Below are 23,882 nucleotides of genomic sequence, written 5' to 3'. Positions count from 1 at the left end.
AATGGCAGTCTGGGGAAGCACTGAAAGGGGCAGGGCACCCAGCTGATGGGATTAGAGACCTCCTACTTGTTAGATACTGCCTGACATCAACACTGGCATCAGAGGGCTCCTAGCAGCCACTGTGAGCCAAGGGACCAAGCCAAGAAAGCAGAACCACCTGCTTATCATCCAGCCAGTTCCAAAGCATAGCGGCCCCGTGTGTGTCCAAGAGGAACGGAGCTCCGCAGGACTTTGCAAGTAGATCACCAGGCCTTTCTTCCAAGATGCTGGAATCTCAAGCTCTCGGTCAGGAGCCAGCATGTGAACTGTTTGTACCACTCAGGGCCAAGAGCTAGTCTTGAATTTGGGGATACTCCAGCCATCTTCACTGGGGACAAGGAATGGAGGTGCCCCGCACCCCAGCTCCATCCAGACCTGACCTTCGTCCAGACCTGACGTCCTTGAAGAAGCCATTGCATCGTCCACTGAGGTGGGAGAAAGGGCTGCCATTGTGATGGTCGTGTGACCGACACTGAGGGGAGATGGGCATCCTCACAGCTCAGAGATTTTAAAAGAAAAGACAGACTTTCATTCTCTGAAAAGTGGTTTGCAGACAGTCTTCCGCAAATCCCACTGAAGACCACAAATCCCACTGAGGGGAAAAACTCCTTGCTCCCTGGCCGCACCCTCACACCCCCTGTGCCCTCTGGCTGGTGGGGGTGGGTGGGTGGGTAGCCCTGTCTTGGAGCAGAGATCCTGTTTTGTTCTGCACAGCATGTGTCCCTGGCACCAACCAGGGCTCAGTGAGGTATCTGTGAAATGAAAGGATGCTTTCAAAGGTCCTTGGTCCTCTCGAAGACAAAGTAACTACTATCTCAACATTTCCTCTGTTTGGGTTAGAAGCATTTTGTTCCACCAGGAAGGGCTTCTCAAAATAGAGCTCTCACTTCAGCCCTCTGAACGAAACAGGAGAAAGAAGACTGGTCATGCAACATTGTTGCCGTCACACAGCCCCACTTCAGCCCTGCCATTTGCCAGGACACGGCCTTCCTGGAAGTCTGCTTCCTGCAGGGCTGTACCTCACCCACCTGCGCCTCCGAGACATCCACCTCTGCCGGCCTCCTCCAGACGGGAGAGGAACGTTCTCCAGCTCAGCCGTCTCCAGTCACAGTCCTCCCCATCGGGACTGCCATCAATTATTACTGAGCACTAATGGAAATCTAGCATTCTTGACCCCGTCCAGTTGGCACGCACGTATTAGCAGACTAAGAGCCTCCTCCAATAGGAAATGCTTCGGACGGAAACGGATGCCCGACTCGATGCCCACACCGCCTTGCTGCTAAGTACTGGGCCTTTGAAAAGTCCACCAACTGCGGTCAAGCCAGACCCCACTCATCATGACCTGACAGGACAGAGTCGAACTGCTTCCATCCGTTCCTGAGACTGTCGATCTTGTCGAAGCAGGCTGCCTCATCTTTCTCCCGCAGAGCGGCTGGTGGGTGTGCACTGCCGACTGTTGGGGTGTAACTCATTGCTTTACCCACTGAGCCACCAGGACCCTTGTGTGCAGCAAAATCCCCTGTAAAAGCATGGCTTCTGGGCCCTGTCCTCAGAGCGTAGAATGGATGGCCTGGGAGCATCCACATTTCTAACAAGCTCCTGGTGGTACTGATGCTGGTCCAGGGACCAGGCTTTGATCATGGCTGTAGGTACCACAGAGTTGATTCCAACTCATAGTAACGCCATGCACAGCAGGGCGAAACACAGCCCAGTCCTGCACCATCCTCACAGCGGTGCCTGTGCTTGAACTCCTTGTTGAAGCCAGTGTGTCCATCCATCTCCTCGAGGGTCTTCCTCTGTCACTGCCCTTCCACTTTACCAAGCATGATGTCCTTGTCCAAGGACTGGGCTCTCCTGACAACACGCCCAAAGCATGTGAGATGACAGCTCACCATTCTTGCTTCTAAAGAGCTCCCCTGGCTGTTCTACCAAGACAAATGTTTCTCCTTTGGGCCGTCCATGGATCTGTCCATCTTCTTAACCACCTTTACCATTCAAACGCATCGATTCCTTTTCAGTCTTCCCGATTCCAAGTCTAACGTTCACATGCCTATGGGGTAACTAAAACGACCATGGCTTGAGGCAGGTGCACCCTAGTCCTCAAAATAACACCTTTTAATAAAAACAAAACAAAAATGGAACTACTAGGAACGTTAAAAACAAACAAACAGAAACCTCTGCTTTTCTAGTACTGCTGAATATAGCATCTCAGCCAACATTTGAACCACAGTGTCAGACCCGACCTCTTCCAGAACCTAGAGTCCCAGACCAGCCCCGGAATTCTCAAATCGGATTCCTCTGGAACATTGGCCTTCTACCCAGGGAATCAATCAAATGAAACCTCCCACGCAGACTGTTTGCTCACACAACCTAAAAGGATTTGATGTCTCAAAAATTATATCTGTATTTTTTATTCATGCGCTACTGTGTTCAATACTACAAGAATGGGGTGGGGGGTGGGGGTGGGGGCGGGTGCAACAGAACACCACCTCCATGGGCTTCAGTTGACCTTGTACCAACATCAGCTCCTCGCTGTGCCGACCGCAGCAGGTGTCAAAGGGATGTGAGATGGGACGAACATGTCCAGAAGAGGGGGTGTCTAGGAATTCCCGGGACTTTCTGCACAATGTTTCTGCAGCCTGAAACGGCTCTGAAAAGCAAGTCTATTTTTAGAAGTTGGTGTGTCCTCACTGACACAGCTAATACCTCATGGAAGGACATCAGAAACAAGGGCCCTTGGCCTCTCCCTCAAGCCCAATTTCCCCAAAGGATCTCCCTGGACTATAGGCACTGGGCATACCCATTCTTCAACAGCCTGCCCCCATTCCCTGCTTTCAAAACATAACCTAGTGGGTACAAATAAAATAGGGACACTCAGTATACCTTTTCTGACCCAAGCAATGACTAATCCAGCTTTACACTGGGCAGCATAAACATTACAGGCATCTATGTTTTTTCTGCACAAGCTACCTGGGATTTTGCCACCTACAGGCCCAGCTCCCTGTGCCCACCTCCATCCCTCTCCCTGGTGTCTTGGCACCGGAGTTCTTTCAGAGCCTCCTTCTCCATCAGCAAGTATCACTGTAAAGTTTCAGCCCTGCCCCAGTATAACGGTAGAAATGCAATGTGAACCTATTCCGGTGGGCCTGGGCAGCAGCACAGAAACCAAGTCCTGCCTAGGAATGCGCCCGTTTTGCCCACTTCCAATGAAGAAGAGGGTCTGGCCCTGTGTCGCAGAGATGGCTGGAGCCAAGAAAAGCATGGGCCAGTGTGGCATCGGTAGCACGGGGGACATTTACCGAGCTGGTGGTTTCTCTCTGCTGTTCTGTGTCCCTGTGCTTATACGGTGCACCAGCAGATTGAAATGTTCTGTTCCGTGAAATGAAAACCCCATCACCACGTGAGCATTGAGTTGGGGTGACAGGTGGGGGCAGGGGGAGGAAGCTGACCCATCCTGATTCAATCACTAAGGGCTTACATGTTTCGCATCACCCATCCCAGAGGGCAGGCCACCTAGCACGAGGGAGAGGATTGGACTAACAGAAACCCCAAAACCTGGCTATGCCCCTTCCTGGATATATGAACTTGGGCAGAGCTCCTAAACTCTCTGGACTCCATTTTCTCTAGAGCCTTCCAAGACCCCAACCCACGCTAAGTAGTGATATGATTCAAGTGCTGATGAATTTAGAATGACCTTCGCTTTTCCACTGCTCGGTTTTCTCGGCACAGATTCTAATTCTCCTTAGAGGAGACAGGCACTGTTCATTTCTCCCGAGGGCACGTCCCCCGGGGCCCCTCCACCACCACCCCCCGGCACAGCCTTTCTGAGCAGGCCCTGTGATGGGAAAAAGCCCACAGGAGAGTTTCCCACATTGGCACAGAGCTCTCTCCGACTGGTGTCCAGCACAGCAGGCCTCAAGCACCTCTAATAAGTTTCTCATTGTCTTTTTGGAAATGTGCACGGATGCTTCTTTCCAGCCATTTGGCAAGTGCCTCGTGGGGTCTGTTTTCTGACATGGTGCTTGGAGGAGGAGGAGGAGGTAAGGCTTTGGAAGAGCATGAGATAAATTGCATGCTACCCAATACTGTCCTGGATGGACATAAAATGACCTTTTCGGGAACCCACTGCTGCTGTAACGCAAACCCCCATGGGTCTCCAAGGCTCAAAACAGCTGACCTGCACAGGTGGACCTCGGCTTCCCCCAGGTTCAGATCTGGAGATGCACTTCAGGAGTGTCCTCTCACTTGGGTGACCCCAGTCCCACTCTCCTAACACTTAGCCCTGGCATCCTTCTTCCCAGGGGTGCAGTGAGTGCCCAAGCATGACACCTGGTACCCGCAGTGAGGAGGTGTCATCCTGCAGGGGGTGGAGAGAGCACCTCACTTGGAGTCAGCTGCATGAGTTCACACCCCAGCTCTCCCCAGGTAATCAGACTGTGTTACCATGCTATCAGACCGGTATGAGATGTTGACAGGCACCTATTCCTCTAGCTGGTCCTTCCTCCAATGCAATATGCAGCAAGTCCCATCAGGATCCTAGAAACATGTAGTGGGGCTGAGGCGAGGCCTGACACTGCAGATTCCCACCCAGCTCCCAGGTGACGCGTTGCTCCACGGACCACACTTTCAGTCAAAAGGATGAAGGGACTCCCTCGAACGGGGTTTCAAAAAGTGCACATCAAAATGGAATTAAAAGATCAAGGATATCTTCCCCAAGACCTTTCTGAAGCCCCCCAGTATTATGGAATCCAGTTTGCCAAATATCCCTACCATGAACCACACGGGTGGGAGTTCAATGGCACCACACAGACCTGGGCATGCTTGGCGAACACGCAGGTGTGTGAGTTTTTTAAGATCAAATTCAGCCATAGTCCTCTCCTACAGCTGCCTTTGATCTTTGGGGCCCTTCAGCTAATGCAACGTCACCGCGACAGAGGATAGTATGTACACCGTGACAGAGGATAGTACTGGGGACACATGGCGGGAGTGAGTCCAGTCTGAACACCGCCCACCCCCAGCAGGGCAAACCAAGAAGGGAGCACAACATATCAGCAAGGGGAGCAAAGCAAAGCTACAAAGCCCCTGAGGAGCCCCCAAAATAGACTTCAGGACAGACCTGGAATTATCTATGCTTTTTCAATGTTTTTTTGCTAGTTATTTTTCTTTCTATTTTTTTCCTCTTTTTATTCAACTGTTTGTTTTCCTTTTATATTGTCTATATTATTGTTGGTTTTCCTGCCTATATAAGATAAGCATGGAAAGCAAGCTGTGGGGAAAGCAATGGGACCAAAGGCTCCGGAGGTACTTGGGGATTGGAGGTAGGCAGGGGAAGGGAGTGGTGAGCAAACAAAGCCATAGACAGGGGAACAACTAGGGAAATAAAAACAACAATGAGGAGGAAGAAGAGCTCCTAGGGGGTGGGGGTGGAATAACAGCAAACTAGCTGAAAAGAATTACTAAAAGGCAGAAAAAGGGCAAGCGGGATGGTGGGAAAGGAGCAAGATAAAAGGAAACAGAGGAAAGATCTAAGAAGCAAAACTATGGATAGAAGCATAAACATCGGTGTGTACCTATGTACATACATTAATTCATAAAAATAGAGGTACTGGTCTAGGTACATATATTTGTTAGACAAGACCTTGAGGAAGTAGACAGACTTCGGGTCTCTGCTCAAGCCCTCCCCTCAACACAAGAACACTTATTCTGAACAACCTGGCATTCTGTGAAGCTCTCTCTCCCTGCATGATTGCTGAAGACAAAAGGACTCCACAAGCAAATGTGGTGAAGAGAGTAGATGGTGCCCGGCTATTAAAAGATACAGCGTCTGTGGTCTTAAAGGCTTGAAGGTAAACAATCGGCCATCTATCAGAGAAGCAAAAAGCCCACATGCAAGCACACCTGTGTGACCACGAGGTATCGAGGGGATCAGATAACAGGTAAAACAAACTAACAAACAAAAACATATTGTTAAGAACAAGGGGGCCTAACCAGAGAACCAAAACCCATCTGTAGACAATGGGAGATCCCCTCACAGAAGGGTCACAAGGAAGGGATGAGTCAGCCAGGGTGAAGTATAGCACCGAAGAAATACACAATATTCCTCTGTTCCTTGAGGCTTCCTCACCCCCACCCCCTGACTATCATGACCCCAGTCCTGCCTTTCACTTAGGGCTAGGTCAGAGTATGTACACAGGTACAGATAAGAGCCCAAGACACACTGAGTCCAGGTCAGATAAACCACACAGGCCTAGAAATGAGTGTAGAGATACCAAGAGGGTAGGGGAAAGGTGGGGGGAGAAGAAACCTCAGGGGAAGGGAGAGAGCAGTTGATGTAAGGTATGAAAATAATAATTTATCAAGGGGTCACGAGGGTGGGATGGGGGTAGGAAGGGTAAAAAGAGGAGCTGATACCAAGGTCTCAAATAGAATGTAAATGTTTAGAAAATAATGATGACAACATATGTACAAATATGCTTGATACAAGTGATGTATGGGTTATAAGACCTGTAAAGCCCCCCAATAAAATGAGCTTTTTAAAAATAATTAATTGAAATCATTCTATTTAAAAAAGGTGGGGGGGGGGGAGCCCTGGTGGTTAAGCACATGACAGCTAACCAAAAGGTTGGCTGTTCAAATCCATCCAGCAGCTCTGAAGAAGCAGCTCCAGCGAGCTGCTGCTGGAAGATGGCTGCCAAGAAGACCTTGGGGGCAGATCTATGATCACAGGGGTCACCAGGGGTCAGACTCCACTCGATGACACCCCAAAACAGTTAGAGAGAGTGAAATTTATCCTTGGAGGGATTCAGTTCTATAAATGTTGACAGTCCTCTTGTTTTTACAACAGCTTATTGATCTGACTTTCCAAGAACATGTGGTTCTATAAAATGGCATGAGCGGGGGTGAAGGGAGACGGCAGTCGGTGTAAGACATGCGGGGAAAAAATTATGAATTATCAGGGGTTCATGAGGGAGGGAGGGGGGAGATGACGTGACATCAAGGGCTCAAGCAGAAAGCAAGTGTTTTGAGCATGATGATGGCAACATGTATACAGATGTGCCTGACCCAATGGATGGTTGCAAGGTCTTGGGAATATGAGCTGTAAAAGCCCCCAATATAATATTTTTTTAATGTCATGGGTGTATGTATTGGTGGCCTAATATTCCAAAATTAATGTTAGCTTCTTTTGCTAAAAGCGAAGGTTCCCCAATTTGCCTAAGGCAAGGACACAGAATTGAACATTCTGCCTCAAGGGAGAGAAAAGAAAATCAGTTTGAAGAAAAAGACCTGCACAGCGTGGGTTACAAGTTATCAAAACACGGTCTTACAATAGCACATCCTTTACTCTAGAAGAGAGCCCTTCTCCCAGTGGCCCCACCCCACCCCCTGACGAAAACATTCTTCCTTTTTTTTTCTTCTGGACGAACATGGAACCCAAGACCACAAACCTATTTCTACCCAAAGTCACCCTTCAACCACCTATGTCGTTTAAACGGCCCTCTGAACCAATTCCAAGGTCTTGTGCATCCCACACAATAGGTAAGTCTGCAAGAGAGTATGCCTGGGCAAGGAGAACTTCTAAGACTTCTAAAAAGTTCACATGAGCTTACGTATTTTTAAAGGGGGGAGGAGAGTATTATTCAAATGAAAATCTAACAATTTACTAAAATGATAGTGTGTGAGGTTGGGTTATGCAGAGAAACAAAACCAGGGGTATCTGTATTTGTCTATATAAAGAGATTTATATTAAGAAATGGCTTACACGGTTATAGAAATAGGTAAGTCCAGTCCAGTTAAAGTCCACCTTCTCCCTAAGTGTGGAAGCTGATGATCGGGAAGCAGGGAGTTGAAGCAGAGACAGCAGGAGGCACAGGCTGGTGGATGTAGAGGTCCCATGTCAGCCGAATGAATCCACTGTTGGTCGTCTGCTGATGGCTCCTGGGATAGCAGGCAACGCAACTGACCAAGGAACCAGAGGTAAGATTCAGCTCTGGCGGAAGGTGAGGGCCAAGGAGGATTCTTCTCTCCTAGGTCTCTCTGTCTCGTACACAAAAACGGTGTGTGACACCGAGGTGATGTCCTCAGGCTGCATTGCGATGGAGAGGTTGAGCTCCACCCCACCGTAACTCAAGAGTGTCTCGTTGACATAATCTCTAAGGATCACATGTAGTTTCCCCGGCAGTAAGACATTTTTTATAACATCAGACTGGACAACAGCACTCAAAACCAATCAAACAAACAAACAAACCTCAGACTCACTACCAGGGAGTCAATTCTGACTCATAGTGACCCTGGAGGGCAGCGTAGAACTGCCCCTTTGAGACTGTAACTCTACGGGAATAGAAAACCTCCTCTTTCTCCCATCAAATAGCGCATGACCAGGGCTCCTGGACAGCAGCATTAGGAGCTAGAAAGCAGGAGCAAATGCCACTGTAAACAACTGCCACATTTTTAAAGCCAACAGCACTATGATTTCCTGAAAACTTCACAACACTTCCCACATTCATTTGCACATGCGCTGTATGTGGGTGCATATTATTAAGTGGGCACATTATAGGAAAAAGAGATTGCAATCTAAAAGTGTTTAAGACCCTACCACGTGGGCTGGCTACAAGTAAAACATACACCTAGCTCCTAAGCTAAGGTGACCAGACGTCCGGCTTTTGGCGGGACAGTCCCAATTTGTAACAATTTTTCCCACATCCCACGGCGTTTTAAAAAAGTCCCGATTGTTGGAAAAGAATGTACAACTAGCTAGGGTATACGGTTTTCTGCTGCCATGTGGCTATTTCGCCAGGATATGAGTTTTGTCAATGGTGTCGTGCTTTACCAATGTTAAAATCTGGTCACCTTATCCTAAGCCCTCGCTCAGCAGCACCCAGACTATAATGCATGGAAGAATTGCCTGATGATGAAAATGACAAAGTCTTGGGACACTCACTTACTGCCAAGCCCACTGCCATCGAGTCAACCCTGACTCATAGCAACCTTCGGACAAAGTAGAACAGCCTCTGTGGGTTTCTCAGGCTGTAAATCTGTAACTCTTTCCAGCAGCAGAAAGCTTCATCTTCCTCCCACTGAGCCACTGGTGAGTTTGAACTGCTGACCTCGTGGTTAGCAGCCCAACGCATAACCTACCAGGGCCCCACGGAGATCTAAATCAAAATCTCTGGGCATCAGACGCGGGCATCAACAGTCCTTAACTAGAACTGTAGGTAGGCCTGACAGAGGTGGTCCAAGGACCACATTCTGAGAAATGGCAGCTTAGCTAGGAGCCAGTGTATCCGGTTAATCATCACTAAACCATAGTCAAGACATTAGTATGGATTCCAATCCAAGGGCCAATGCCAAGGTTGAGACAACTTCCATAGTTCAGACACATTGCCCTTGCAATATGGACAGGTAACCTGGCCAATGACAACACGTCACTTACGCTGGGCTGCCTAACACGTGAATCCTAACTGACTCCACAGCAGTGACCTTGGTTTGGAGTTTGGGCTTAGCACAATGCTGCTTGGAAGGTCGTCACTGGACGGAGCTCCAACACCACCTGGAATTTCAGGTCCTGCCTCATGCTCACTCCCACTGGAGGCAGGCCCAGGAATCTCCCCCTCCCCCCCCACGCCCCCCACTTCTCTGGGTGATTCTTCTACATGGGGCAAGCTCTAGCATATTTTAGTTAACGCAAATAAATGTCATAATGACAAATGCTTAATAATTACATTTTTTTAATGTTTGCTTTGATAAACGACCAGGTGTTAATTTGTTACAACACCCTCTCACCTCATCCCCTAAGATCCCGCCCCACCTCCACCGCTCTACACAGCACATCTGTGCTGCTCAGAAAGTTCAAGTCAGGTTAATTTTTTCCATTAGCTAAGGGACAATTAGCATGACCCTAACAGCCATCAGTGCGGAGGCAGGAGGATTATTCAGGCAGCAATCCCCTCTAGCTCTGCATTTTAAAAAGCCCCACCCCCTTCCCAGCTGTGTTAGTCTGGGTACTTTAGAGAAACAAATCCACAGAAACTCATGTATAAGAGAGAGTTTTACATAAGGGGTAAGTGCTCATCAAGAAAACATCACAACAGTGCTGCCCAAGCCCACAAGTCCAACATTAACCCATGTCCAACACCAATCCACAAAGTCCTCCTCCATCTCACAAAACAAACACTATGATGTCAACTGCAGAAGGAAAACCGAATTAGTGAACGTGTAAGCATCTCAGCACTGGCAGGGGTCTCCACGCGGCTGCTCCAGCACCCAGGGCTGCATCGGGGTAGGTTCATGTGACTTCTCCTCAGGAATGTCTTGCAGGAAGTGAGCCTTGCCAGCTGAAGCAGGGAACTGGCTAAGGCAGCTGCACCCTGGTCCAACCATCAGAAAGCAAGAGACCCGAGAACTAGAAAGGCAAGGCTCACCGAGCCATTTATCCCTCCGCCCTTCAATTAACCCCACATGTGTTTATCGGCCAGGTTGGCACAATAAGCTAACTCACCAGCCATCCCCAGCTCCAAAAAGCACCATCCCCTAATGCCCCCTAGGGCCTTCCGGGCAAGGCAGTCAACATAAAATCAAATGATGACGTCGTGGTGGTGGAGTGGATTACCAATGGGTCTGCTAACTACCAGGTTAGCAGCTACACCCCATCAGCCGTTCCACAGAAGAGGAGGCTCTGTACTCCCATAAACAGAGTCAAAAAAAGAGAGTTACGGTCTCAGAAACCCACAGAGGCAGGTCCATCCTATCCTATAGGGTCACAGTCAGAATTGACTCGACAGCATGGAGTTTGATTTGGGGGTTTGGGGATGGTGGTGGTGGTGGCTCCCCTCACCCCGCAACTAAAATCTGCCCTTGGAAGAGTGCATTAGTGCTCACCTTTGGGGGGAACTTAGTAAAAAATGCAGATTCTTTGATTACAACCTTGGTTTCTTGCTCAATGGTTTGTTAATAAATGAGAATTTTTCAAGACTTTTCCAAGAGGTCCTTATGTGTTACAACGTTTACAGCCCCCTGGTCTTATGGGAGAGACATGATCCAATAGAAAGCTGGAGATCGAGTCAAAGTCTGATCAGACCTCAGGCCCCTCAAAGTAAAGGGGGTGACACCTGTCTTGTCACATGGCAACACAGAGGAAAGGCCCCCGCCAAGCACAGAGCTCCCAGTGTGTGTCAGCAGAACTAGTAGGGTCCCACAACAGGTGCCAGCCAGGGTCCCTTTTCCCTAAGAGGTCATTTCACTGGCAAACATTCCATGGCACACTCTGATTCCGAGACCTAAGGCGGTGTGACCGACCATCGGTCAGCTTCCAGCTCAAGAGGAAAGGGGTCCCTTCCCCTGCCCCCTCTGTGAGGAGCACATGACTATCTGACGCTTCTCGGACTCCATCCACAGGGCTTGTTTGGATCTCTTGACCGAGCACCATGTCAATGACTTGGTAATTCTCCAAGAGCTGGTGCCTATAGAAACTGTCCCAACATCGAAGCCATGAAACACCTGGAAGAGCACATAGGTAAGACCCCTCCTCTGTAAAGCCACAGAGCCCATCCTTGCATGGTCACCTGCCAGTAGATTCTCCTTCTGTCCCACCAGCCGGCCCGAGGCTTAACTTGTCCCGACCCTGGAGGCCCCTAGGAGCCCTCATAACCAGGACGCTTCAAAGCCTTGGCAGACGATGTTCGCGAAGGCAGCGCAACTTTCATTCTCTAGGAAGGAGGACAACCCATGCAGGGAAGAGGCCAGGACATGAAATCCTTGAGAAAATAGAAAGTTCTTTCTAAACGCATTAAAAATGGAATCCTGCGGGGTTTTGCTCAGGAAGCAGAGGGCTATGGCAGAGCAAGGGTCACGGGGGGGGGGGGCGGGGGGGTCCTGGCAAGACAGTCGTCTTGCACCAGAAAGAAGCCTGTTAGCAGAGGGCATTTAGCAAAAGCACGCATGTGACTTGAAGAGTTAAAACTTTGTCAGCTGATCCCCCCTCTCATGCACGCTGGACCCGATCTGCTTTCAACATTTTCTGTATTTTTGCTTTATTTTGTCTTTGTCTGTTCATATTAGGGTCTACCTCCGAGGTGCTATGTCACTGGAGGTCACCCTTGTGAAGTTGTGTTATGTTTGTCTGGGTTTCTTGGTATATGAAAGTCAGGATTGATGAACCTATACGGACAGCAAGTAGAATAAGGGTATTTTTTGGAGGGACGGAGGAGTACAGTGAGGGATTGGTAAAAGGGAGACAGGTCAGGGAGCCCAGGAAGAAAAAGAATGTTTGCAAACTGACTGTAGTAACGACTGTATAATTCTGCCTAATGTGATTGAACTATGGAACGATATATGTATTAACTCCCAAATAATAATAACTATGTAAAGATGGAATAAACCCTAAAAACACTTTTTTTAAAAAAAAAGAAGCCTTTTATGGTGTATCTCTGGGAGGAGGGCAGAGGCAACAGGACTCCTCTCCTGCAGAGTGACTGTCCCCAAGCCCCAGTCTGCCTTTGCCAACCACACCCAGCTCAGCAATCTCTTGGGAAGCCACCCGACACCGGTTGCCCTTGCATTGACTTCAACTTGGGGGGATCTCCTGCGTGTCAAGAGCAGAACTGTGTTCCACGGGGCTTTCCATGGCGGATCTTTTAGAAGACCACCCGGTGTTTCTTCTGAGGCACCTCTGGGTGGACTCAAATCACCGGGGGACTCCAGGAGCTTCCCTAAAAATCTAAACCAAACCCACTGCTTGTAGGTTACCTTACAGTCTATTCTGGCTCTTGGCACCCCTAGAAGAAGGCATACAACTGCTTCCCACGGAGCTCTGGTGGCACAGGGGTTATGCACTGGGCTGCAAACCATGAGGTCTGCAGTTCGAACTCACCAGCCACCCCTCGGGAGAAAGACAGGGCTTTCTACTCCCATAAAGAGTCTCAGAAACCCACAGGGGCAGTTCTACCCTGTCCTATAGGGTCACTGTGAGCCGACATCGACTTGATGGCAGTGTTTTGTGGTGGTGGTTTTGGAGGTTCCCAAGAGTGTACATCCTTCAGGAGCAGACAGTCTCATCTTTCCCCTGTGGAGCAGCTGGCAGGTTTGAACCTTGCCGTTAGCATTCAATCTTCCCGTGCCTAGTCGGGACCCACCCAGAGAGATCCTGATCAGTGAGGAAGGCGAGGGTCAGCAACCAGCATGTTCAGCAGGCTTCCTGGCTGTTCTCGACCAACGCCCTGAATTAAAGGACAAAGAGAATGCGCCTGCTAGTAGCTGGAGAACTGGGATTCTGGTGCCAGCTAAATGCTAAATGGCTGCACTTTTCTGGGTCTCGGTTCTTCCCAGCCAAGAAAGCCAATCAGGCCTCCCTTAATTACACACACACACACACACACACACACACACACACACACACACACACAATCAAAAATAAATGAGCCTCAAGTTCCTCTAGATTCCTTACAAAAAAAAATCTGTCCTTCCCAACTGCCCTGTAGTGGCACTCCGGGCGTCCCCTTGCTGGATATCAGTCGCTTTGACATCTTAGTCTCAAGGCCAAAGACTTTCACCCCCAGGGGAGGGATTGAGAGAGCAGAGCCCAGCAGAGGGCCCTTCAAGGAGAAAATTAAGTCTCTTAAAGTGCCCTGGATGTAATCTCTCAAACCCGGGAGTAATCTGTGCTCCTTCCAGGACTTGCCATGCGTGACCGGAAGCATCTTGTCTTACATCAACGAGGTCCTCCACAGAGGTCCCGCAACTAGCAGGGCCGTCGGAAGCAAGCAGAGAGGAAAGGAGTTCAGTGCACAAAGGTTCCCTTCATCTTGGACACCCCGAGGGTGAAGCAGAGAGGCAGCAGCAGCCATCACCACCTGCAGGAACTCACTCCTCCCTAGGCGCGAAGGCTTTGAGAGGGAGATCTCCCTCCTGGGGGATCAAGTGGACACTGGGGATGAGTGATTCACTGTGTCCCAGTCCGCCAGATCATCGAGGTCAATGGCAAACACTTCAGACAAGTCAATTCGCCATCTTCAGCCAGCAACAAAAGTCACCGAGTACATTCCGTAAGTATCCCTCTTCAGAGATAAAAATGAGCCAAGCAACCATCTGCCTCAGGCCGGCTGCTCTGTGCAGGTGCCTCTGTCACTCAGCAAGTAGTCCGCTAGGAAGGGCTTCCTTTAACACTGCAGCCCTTCGCTGCCCAGACGTGGCCTGAGAACATGGGCCCAACCCGAGGTGATGCATTTCACCTCAACTCCAGTCTTCCTCAGCGTGAACCTGAGAAAGTCCTATTTTCCCTCAGGCAAGGCTTCCCTCTACAACCAGCAAGCTTTCTTCATCAACCACTTATTCAAAACATTTGTGGCTGAGTACCTACTATGTGCTGGGCGTCATCGCCGAGATTTCTAGAACCGGCAGCAAATGTTGTAGCTCCTGTGGAGCTAAGGATCTAGGATGAGGGGGAATTCAAGAAGTTCTTGGAAAAATTGGAACCAAGAGATAATGGAATCTTTCCGTGAATTTTCAGAAGTTCCTTAGTAGAGCAAGATAAGTCAGAGTATCACTACTGTGGTTCAAGTTCACGGACTGATTCCAAACAAAGCCTGTTTAAACGCATCTGGGTGATCTGTGGACGTGGACGGCTGCAGACAAGTTCTCTCGGTAACAAACTTGCCTTAGTCTCCTTCAGGCGCCTTCAAAAAGGGGGGGGGGGTAGAGTCAAAACAGCAACTTCCAACGCGATTGATCGGCTGGGCCAGTTCAATTCACGGCAGGGGGGTCAGCTCTGAAACTGGCAGGGACTGTGTAAAGGCACCTCAGTAGATCCTCCCCAAGGACACAGGACTATCATGAGGGCTTATTAGGAGAAGTCTTCAGGAAATTGAAAATGTGTCCTGGCGAGAGAAACCTATTCAATCTTCCATGGTAGCAAGAGCTGTCCTTTGAGAATTTCATTGGAAACCCTTCCCAGTACACCTGGACTTCTAGTTCCCAGGTCTCAAGTAACCTGGCAAAGGAGCAGCATTTACATCCCCAGAGGAGGCCCCCGGGGCTTTGACAGCGCGTCAATCAAAGAGGACAGAGCTCTTGGGGGAAGGGTGAGAGAGATGGAAACTCCGCCTTCAGAAGCATGTAGCCCTAATTGGGGGGCACGCAGAGGAACAAAAGTTTGACATGTTAACATTTTTGTTTCATAAAGGTTTCTAGGGTGCGGCAGCAATTCATTTCTGCTCCCCTTCCCATGCTATCCCAAAACCGAAGCAGCTGCCCTTGAGTCTATGCTGACTCCCGGTGACCCCACGTCTGTCTGAGTAGGACTGTGTGCCCAAGGTTTTTCCACCACTGATTTTCCAGAAGTACCCTTTCAAAGCTTGCCTTGACCTCAGAGAACAGAGGAGAACTGCCCCTGTGGGTTTCTACGACTGTAACTCTTTAACAAGAGCAGAAAGCTTCGTCTTTCTCCAGAGGAGCACACCGTGGGTTCACACTGCTAACCTTGTGGTTAGCAGCCAGGCATGAGAACTATGCCACCAGGGGCCAACATGAATCAGAACTGACCAGATGGCTTTGAGTTTGGGTTGAGACACTCAGGCCGTTCTTCCAAGATGCTTCAGGCTGGATGAAAACCACCAACCGAGCAGCTTGCCAAGGTGCTGTCTGCACCACCCAGGGGCCCCCTTGTCCTATCAGGGAAGAAAAAATGATGTCAAACCACAAAAAGAAAAGACTTAGGGTCGGAGTTTGGCAGGGGGCTGCTGTCAGGAAGATCTTGGAGAAGGTGTTCTCGGAACAGTCCCACAGTAAGTAGGAGGGAGTTGTCTCCAACCTGTAGAAGTCGGGAAGACACGATCCAACAAAAGCGGTTTGGGGTTGGCCATGGAGGTAGAAAACCAGGTGAGGGACCATGTCATGCGAGTCAGGTGGAAGAACATGCCCTGCGGAGCGAGTGACCAGGGGACTCAATGCAGAGACGTGGCTGCAGAAGAGGGCAACTAAGAACTGACCACTGGAGTTAGGCACTGAGGACCACTGAACCTGGAGAAGTGTGGATTTTCATGAAGGGATGGAGAAGCCAGCTTGGAGTGGAGACAAGAAAAACTAAGTGAGGAAATGAACTCAGGTGGTATAACAATTCTTTCAAAAATATTCATTGAGAAGGGCGGAGAAAAATAAAAATATAGCAAGTAGTGTTTTCTGTAGGCTTTGTCCTTAAGAGACATGACAGCCAGTATGCTTCTGGTGGGAATGTGTCGGAGGGGAGTGGGCACTGATGATACAAAAGGGAGGTACCACGGGAAAGCCTGATTGCCCAGGGAGTCTGAGAATTGACGTGCACCTCCCCAGGAGGGAAAGGAACACATCATAAACTCTGAAACCAAACTCACTGTCATCAAATCGAAGCCGACTCATAGCGACCCTCTAGGACAGGGTCGAACTGCCCATGTGGGTTTACGAGACGTAACTGTTTATGGGAGTAGAAAGTCCTTTCTCCCTTGGAGCGGCTGGTGGTTTTGAACTGCTGACCTTGGGGATTGCAGCCCCAAGTTGTAACCACTATGCCACCAGGGCTTCTAGGTAGGCTTATAGCTTTTGCAAAAGGTGAAAAGCCTAGTCCCACTGCTTTCTTTCCTTTCCATGGTTGTGTTCTTGCAAGAAGTACAGGCAGGATGCTCCTACAGTCAAGGCCGGTAGGATGTCATCTCATGGAATTCAGACATGCTATCAGAGGAGCTGGGTCCCTTGAAAAGGACATCATACTTGGTAATGTGGAGGGGCAACAGAAACGAAGAATGCCTGCTGCAACGTGGATTGACACAGTGGCTGCACCAATGGGCTCGACGCAACAATTGTGAGGATGGGGCAGGACCCGGCCATGTTTGTCCTGCTGAGTGTGAGTGGGAACGGGCTGGACGGCACCTCACAACAAGCACAGTGCCCCCTCTGTGTCCTTCAGAGGACGGGCTGCAACGGGAGTCGTGAAACCAATGGACGAAGCCCGGGCCATTTTCTTCCCAGTGAAATGTAAATATGGAAAATAGGAAAATACAGCTTGAAACTTGTGTTTCAGTTACTCGAGTGTGTGCTTGTCCTGGGTCATCAGGTAAGTTATGTTTCTACTAAGGACTAAGGCTAACAATAAAGATAGAGGGAGGGAGGGAGGGAGGGAGGGAGGGAGGGAGGGAGGGAAGGAAAGATAGAGGGAGGGAGGGAGGGAGGGAGGGAAAGATAGAGGGAGGGAGGGAGGGAGGGAGGGATGGACGGATGGACGGATGGTTGGATATGGATAGCCTAATCTAGAGAAGCACTCATCAACCCTAGCACTACTGACTGACTCTGTATCCGACGCAGAACTCTGTGTCCCGTGGGGCTGTCCTGCACAGTGCAGGTCAAAAGATGTTCACCAGCAGCCTTCTCAGCTCATATCTGCTTGATGCTAGTAGCACCCACAAGTTGCGACAACCCAAAATATCTCCAGGCCACAAAAAAAAACTCACTGCCATTGAGTCAATACTGGCTCCTAGCACTTCGCTGTGGGTTTGCCAGACTGTAACTACTGATTATGGGGGTGGAAAGACCGGTCTTTCTCCTTCGGAGCTGCTGGTGGTTTCGAACCACGGGGGATCACAGCCCAACATGTAACCACTACACCACCAGGGCTCCTACCAGGCTGCCACATGGCACGGGAGGCTCACTAAAGGAAAATGCAGCTTAGAGCTGGTCAAGGAACTGAAAGGCTAGGAGCTGGGGTGGAGGTTTATTTGGATGGTCAATGGTCCAGATATCACCTGGGGACCTTATGAAACTATGGATTCTGATTCAGTAGAGCTGGGATGGAAACATACATATTCTCAGTAAGGGATTGAACCAGATGACCTGTTTTTACCGCTATCTTTGGGGGCTGACCCAGAAGTAAACCGATTTCCTGAAGCCAATGAAGAGGTCTACCCGACTAAATATAGGGAAATGTCAGCATCTGATAGAGGATTAACGGAAAGATTCCAGAGAAGGGAGATGGCAGGAGAAGGCTTCAAGGACAGCAAGTCCGATATTTCCCAGCCTGTTTCCAAATGACTCCAGGTGAGTTTGCTAGTCCTTAACCAACTGCTTTTTAAAGTGTTTTCATATAGAAAAGCAAGCTGGTTGGAACAAATTAACCAACTGGAGTGTGGGATAGAAAAATGTATTGTCCTCCCCAGAACCAAATTTTGAACAAGATTAGGTTTGCTGTATATCCGTCAACAATCTTTTCTCAAGCCATACACATAGGGCTGCTTCTTTGTTAAATCAGAACTATGTAGAGCGCCCTACAACTGGCTGCTCTTGTTTTGGTTTTCCTTTAATACATCATGGACCCAAAACAAAGCAAATCCCACTGCAACTCCAGTTCCTATGCACTCATGGTGACCCCAGAGGACAAGCAGAACTGCTCCCTAGAGTCCCGCAGACTGATCTCCTAAAACGATCCACAGCGTGAATGTGTCATATTTTATCCACCCCCTACAAGATGAGCATCCATATGGTATCTTTTTTTTACCTTAAGAAAGTTATACTACACATCCCCCAACACATATCCTTATACGCAGGTGTTTTCTCTCTGTAAGACAGGGCTCCAAAGGTGGGGCTGCTGAGTCCCAGGGGTTCAGAGAAACTGTCGTTTTCTCCACTCCCTGTCACCGGGCCAACAGGGCAGAACCGCCCCAGTGGGTTTCAGAGACTTTCACCCTTTAAGGTAGAAAGCCTCGTCTTTCTCCCTTAGACCAGCCAGTGGTTTCAAACTGCGGATCTTGCCATTAGCAGCCCAACTCATAACCACTATGCTACCAGGGCTCCTTGCTCTCCCCAACTGCAATGTATGACAGTATAGTTCCAGAGATTGCCCCCCTACCACACACACACACACACACACACACACACACACACACACACACAGAGGCCTGGAGATTTTAAGGACCTTGAAGATTAGATCAGATAAGTGGAGTGAAAGCTACTATCTCGGCTTTGCATTTGCATTTCCAAGCATCTTTCCACACATTTACTGATCATTTGCATGTTTTTAATGGACTGCAGGTTCCTGGTCTTATCTTTCTGTGTTACCCTCCAACCCACAGCCATCCAGCCGCCCCGTTAGTCCTTCAAGCACTATTTCATCATTCGCTGTCCCCACCTCCAACCTAGTTGATGGCAAAGCACAAAAGAACCTCAGCATCTTGGAACACAGTGTGTAGGTGAAAGCAGGGGATGTCTTCTTAGCAAAAAACCACGCTGGCTGAGTAAGGGAAAAGCAGACGCAGAGAATCTTGCCTGTTAAAATTGGAATGAAAGGAGGCAAAGGGAACTATGCATTTCTTGCTCTGCATCTTTAGAACAGCCTCAATGTGGCTGAAATTAAATTGCGGGGTCAAGAGGAAAACAAACCATAGTCTTGGCACCGAATCTGAAAATCCACTGTGGAGTGGATGGTAAATGAGCCCAGCCCTAATTCACAGCTCTGGGCTACGCATAATAAAGGCTTCTCACAGCCACAGCACATGGGAGCCAGCTTTGCCTACCAGTGATCCTTCATAGGGCACCTGCCTCTGAGCCCACGGTTGTCCTTGGGGTGGTCAATGACCAAAGGAAACTCACCTTAAACATTCACTGGAAAATGGCTGTGTTATTTTGTTGTTGTTGTTTTGCTTGGTTGGTTTTTGCCCCTCCCACCTCAAGGTGTTTTTGAGTATGCCTTCCAAACTTTCCAGCTTATAGGGAGCATTTACGGTGCCCACAGGGGGAATCTGACAGAGTTCAAATTCCTTAACTCTTTGAACTTTAGGTAAAACATCTGGTTGGGCTCATCATCTTTCCCCATTATTTGTAATGGTTCTGTTTGTGTTTTAACTAGTCTACCGATTAAATATAAAATAATAGGATTAAAAGATTCTCAGAGGGAACGCGCTATAATTTAAATGGCTCCAGTTGGGGATGTTCTAGTCCCGCTTATGTTTTCCTTCTTGTCTTTGCATTGTCTGTACCCAATAAAAGTACCTGAATTCAACTCTCATTTAGTGCTTCCTCTATTGGTCAAACACCGCCCCCCCCCCACCCACACACACACACATCTCCCAGAACACATAATGATGCAAAAGGTCTGACACAGTAACATCATGGATTACATGTTTACAGCTTGGGCTCACACCACAACAGACAACAGGCAACAACAATCCAGAATGAAGAAACATACCTAACTTTTTTGAAGTTACAAAACCATTTTAATAGGGGTAGGCAGCAACTTTGGTCAATCCATGAAACTATAGTATGAATCAGGCATGCAACAGCAAAAGGAAACACTGTTTATAACCTTATTTAAAAGGCATACAACTAGGTACATATTAAGGCCGTCAACAGGAATAAGTATTAGAGTTTGAAGAAAGTTTCCTTAGCATATTCATTTTAAGTATTAGATATATTCACAAGAATATATGGGACATGCTGTTATTAAAACATACTACCAAAATGAATGGGTCCTCTTTGGATTTTTTTAATCATTATTAAAAATGGACATTGCTGTGAATTACATGGCAATAAAACTGTTGGGAAACTTTTTTTTAAAATGTATATTGCTCACCATCCATAACAGAGCCCTGGTGGAACAACAGCTCAGAGTCCAGTTGCTAACCTCAAGGTTATGACTCAAAATCATCCCATGGCATCTCATCAAAAGACAGCCTCCCAAGAAACACTAGAGTGCAGGTTCAGCCTGTCACAGGGGGTCACTATGAGTCAGAAGCACCTTGAAACAGCTAACAACATCTCCTACCTATAGCCACTTTTAACTGCTCTTAGGAATTCATGTTTTGCTGGGATAAGACATGGAGGAGGTTGGAACCTCTGTCATTTTGAATAGATACAATAGGAATTGGTTTGGAAAACAACACAACATAATGCCTATTTCATTTTTTAAAAAGATATTTGGAAATACTCTAGGGAACAGTGTTTGGAAAACCTGAGCAAATGCATTCAACAGTTGGTAGATTCAAGCCACATATATACCCTACACCTTGATGAAATCTCCCTAACCCCGTTGGACAGCTTGCCTCGCTCTGGCAGACAGAGCACATACATGTCAGAAAACAGAGGAAAGCGAGTCGTGTCTCCTGCGGACTCCGTGAGTGGGAAAGCAGAGAAAGGCCAACGGTTTCCCCAGGTTGGAGGATCAGGAAGGCTCCCTGAGTCAAAGTACCATTTCTAAGGCTGGAAATCCCAAAAGGGATGGAACCTTTTCCCAAAGTATAGCTAACTTTGGAGAAATGCATCTTGGGCTCTGGATGTTTCCCACCACTTAACTATTCTAGGTCCCAATGGAAAACAAAACCGCAGCCATACAGGGGCCCTCCCTTCACTCAAAACCACGTGCACAGCCAGGCGCATGGCCTCCCCTCGGGGCTTACCATGGATGTCCGCTTCAGCGGTCCTCCCAATTAAGACCTTGGGACTCCATGGCTGACCATTACATCGACGGCACTTTCTGAAGAGCATGAGTCCAGGTCTAACCCAATCCCGGGTACCAGGGGGCACATCACCTGGAGGAAAGGCCTCCCACGTTCCTGTGGCCTCTTCCGGACTCCCCAAAGGGCTCACGTGACCTCCATGCGATCATCTCAATAAGCCAAGGAGAAGGCTGGTTCGTTCCGAACACAGATAATTCAAGGTCGGCCATCAAGACCTTCCGCTGCTGTTTCACAAAGCTGAAGGCACAATCAACTGCAAATTCCAGGGCATGCTACCTGAGGAATGCCACCAATTAGCTCCCCCTCCCCCCTCCCCGACGGTTCAAGGAGGACGCAGAGCAGCTGGGGGCTTGCTTGTAAATGCCTTCAATTTGGGGGCCCATTTCTGGAGGAAATCGCCAATACCCTCTTTAACTACGACTCTTTAATTACCTCTTTAACGACCATTCCTCTTTCATCCTCAGGAAATCACCAGAGGTTCGTTTTCCCTCGGGGACACAGAATCTCTGACTAACTCCCCTTCTCCCAGTCACCACGACTCTCCACTACACAGTGAGAACCCAAGTTTTCCCTCTGCACGTCACCTGAACCCCAACTTCGGAAACGACCCCCTCGCTTGCTTCCAAGAGCTGCCATCGCGGTGAGCGCCGAGCACTCGGCCGCGGGTGCGGCGCCGCTGCAAGCAGGAGGCGACCGGGGGCTCAGGCTCGTCGGCGGTACCCAGACCCCCGCCCCCTCTTCGGGGTGCCTCCTCTGCTGCAGGATTGGAACCGCCGCCTCGCACACGGCCAGCGCCAGCTCGGCGGGGGCGGGGGAGACCACTCTCCACCGGCTCCCGGCCCGATCACAGCGCCCCAGCGGCCGGCCCCGGCTGGGGAGAGGGGCGTGCTCCCCGAGCCTCAGAGCCCGCACACCGGTCTCGGCGGGCGAAGAGATGGGGGTCAGCGAACGTGCTAGCCCCGCCGGCGACTCCCGGCCTCGAGCCCCAGCCCGGAGGGCCTTGCGACGCGCTGCAGCCCGCGCGCCCTTGCGAGGACAGCGGCCAGGGGCTCCCTGCGCCGCCGCCGCCGCCGCGCGCAAACTTTCGCGGGGAAAATCCGGGCGGCCTCTCCTGCGGGGGCGCCGGGGCCCAGACCCTGTTGGCCCGCTCCCCTCCGTAGCCGAGACCCACTGAAAATATGGCGCCCTCGGACGTCCTTCCTCGGTCCCTCGGGAATTCCGAAATGCCAGCCTCCGGGTGCCCCCCGGGCTCCCGGCGCGCGCGAAATTCCAGCTTTGGGCCGGGGAAGGCGAGGGCGGATAGCAGCGGTGCCGGATCCAAACCCTGCCCTAGTCCCTCGGGGGCCAGCACTTGGCAGGCCGGATTTCCGACTCCAGGGCTCCCCAGGGCTGGGTCGGTTGAGGCTCGGGCCGATAAAGGGGATCGCACTGGGGGGCTGCCTTTGCCCAGCTCCTGGGCTGCAGACTTGTTTGCAAAGTGGCGCTGGAGTCCGGGCGCCCAAGGCTGGACCGCAGCTGCTTGCTCACGCCCGCGCCAACTGTCCCGGCGCGGGGGCCAGGCGGGCCGAGGGGCCGCTCGGTGCAGGCGGGGGCGCCTTCCAAAGCCCCCTTACCGGAAACCCAGGGGGGCCCCCACCGGGGACGGGCTGCCCGCCGCCAGGAATCAGCCCGGGGAGCCGGCTGGAGGCTGCCCGCAAAGCGCAGCGCCCGAGGCGAGCGCAGTGAAACGTACGTGTGTCACAGACAGGTGCAATCGTTTTATTTTTATTTTTCTGCAAAAAAAAAAACAAAACAACAACACAACAACCCTCCTCGAACCCTCGGTCTGAGAGCTTTGCGATCCCACACACACACACGTCCCCGTATTTGGCATCTCTCACGAGATGCAAAAGGAAGAGGGGAAAACCACCCACATTTTCCTTCTGTGGAGACACGAGAATTGCATGCACCGTGCATGCAAGCTGGAGGAGCGGGAAACCCCGAGCGATCCGTGCGCTTACCGGGGGGTGCATGGAGTGTCTCCCCGCAGAGCGTCTGCCCGGAGAGCGGCCGGCGTCCCCCAGTGCGCCCGGCGACCGCTCCGCTCCCGCAGCCGCCCCAGCTGCCGCCGCCGCCGCGGGCTCCCGGCGCGGAACGAGAGCCGAGCGCGTGCGCGAGCGCGCGGCCGCGAGCGCGGGGGGGGGGGCAGGAAGCGCGTCATCACTCGGGGACGGCGCGGCCTCGCGCGCTCCGCTCGGGCTGCGGCGACGCTGCGCGCTCCGGCTGGGCCGGTCCCGGCGCCCCGGGGCCTTTCCAGAACCTTCCCGCGGGCGTCTGTCGTGGGGCTGGTTTGTGGGGAAGCCGTCTCGCGGGGAGGGCAGAGAAGGGGGACGCCGGCTTCCT

General features: G+C 50.4%; 1 protein-coding gene across 3 annotated transcripts in view; it reads right to left on the bottom strand.

The window, feature by feature from the left end:
• Nucleotides 1-23,628, bottom strand: part of TLN2 (talin 2) — a 461,380-nt gene extending 437,752 nt beyond the window's left edge. For all 3 annotated transcript variants that reach the window (XM_075532415.1, XM_075532420.1, XM_075532418.1), the window contains exon 1: nt 23,501-23,628. The gene's annotated coding sequence lies outside the window, so the exon portion shown is untranslated. The remainder of the gene's footprint in view (nt 1-23,500) is intronic.
• Nucleotides 23,629-23,882: the final 254 nt, after the last annotated feature.

Source organism: Tenrec ecaudatus, chromosome 14 (genome assembly GCF_050624435.1).
Source record: "Tenrec ecaudatus isolate mTenEca1 chromosome 14, mTenEca1.hap1, whole genome shotgun sequence".
Classification (NCBI taxonomy): domain Eukaryota; kingdom Metazoa; phylum Chordata; class Mammalia; order Afrosoricida; family Tenrecidae; genus Tenrec; species Tenrec ecaudatus.
Note: the sequence above shows the minus strand (reverse complement) of the source record. Positions and strands in the feature narration are given on the sequence as shown.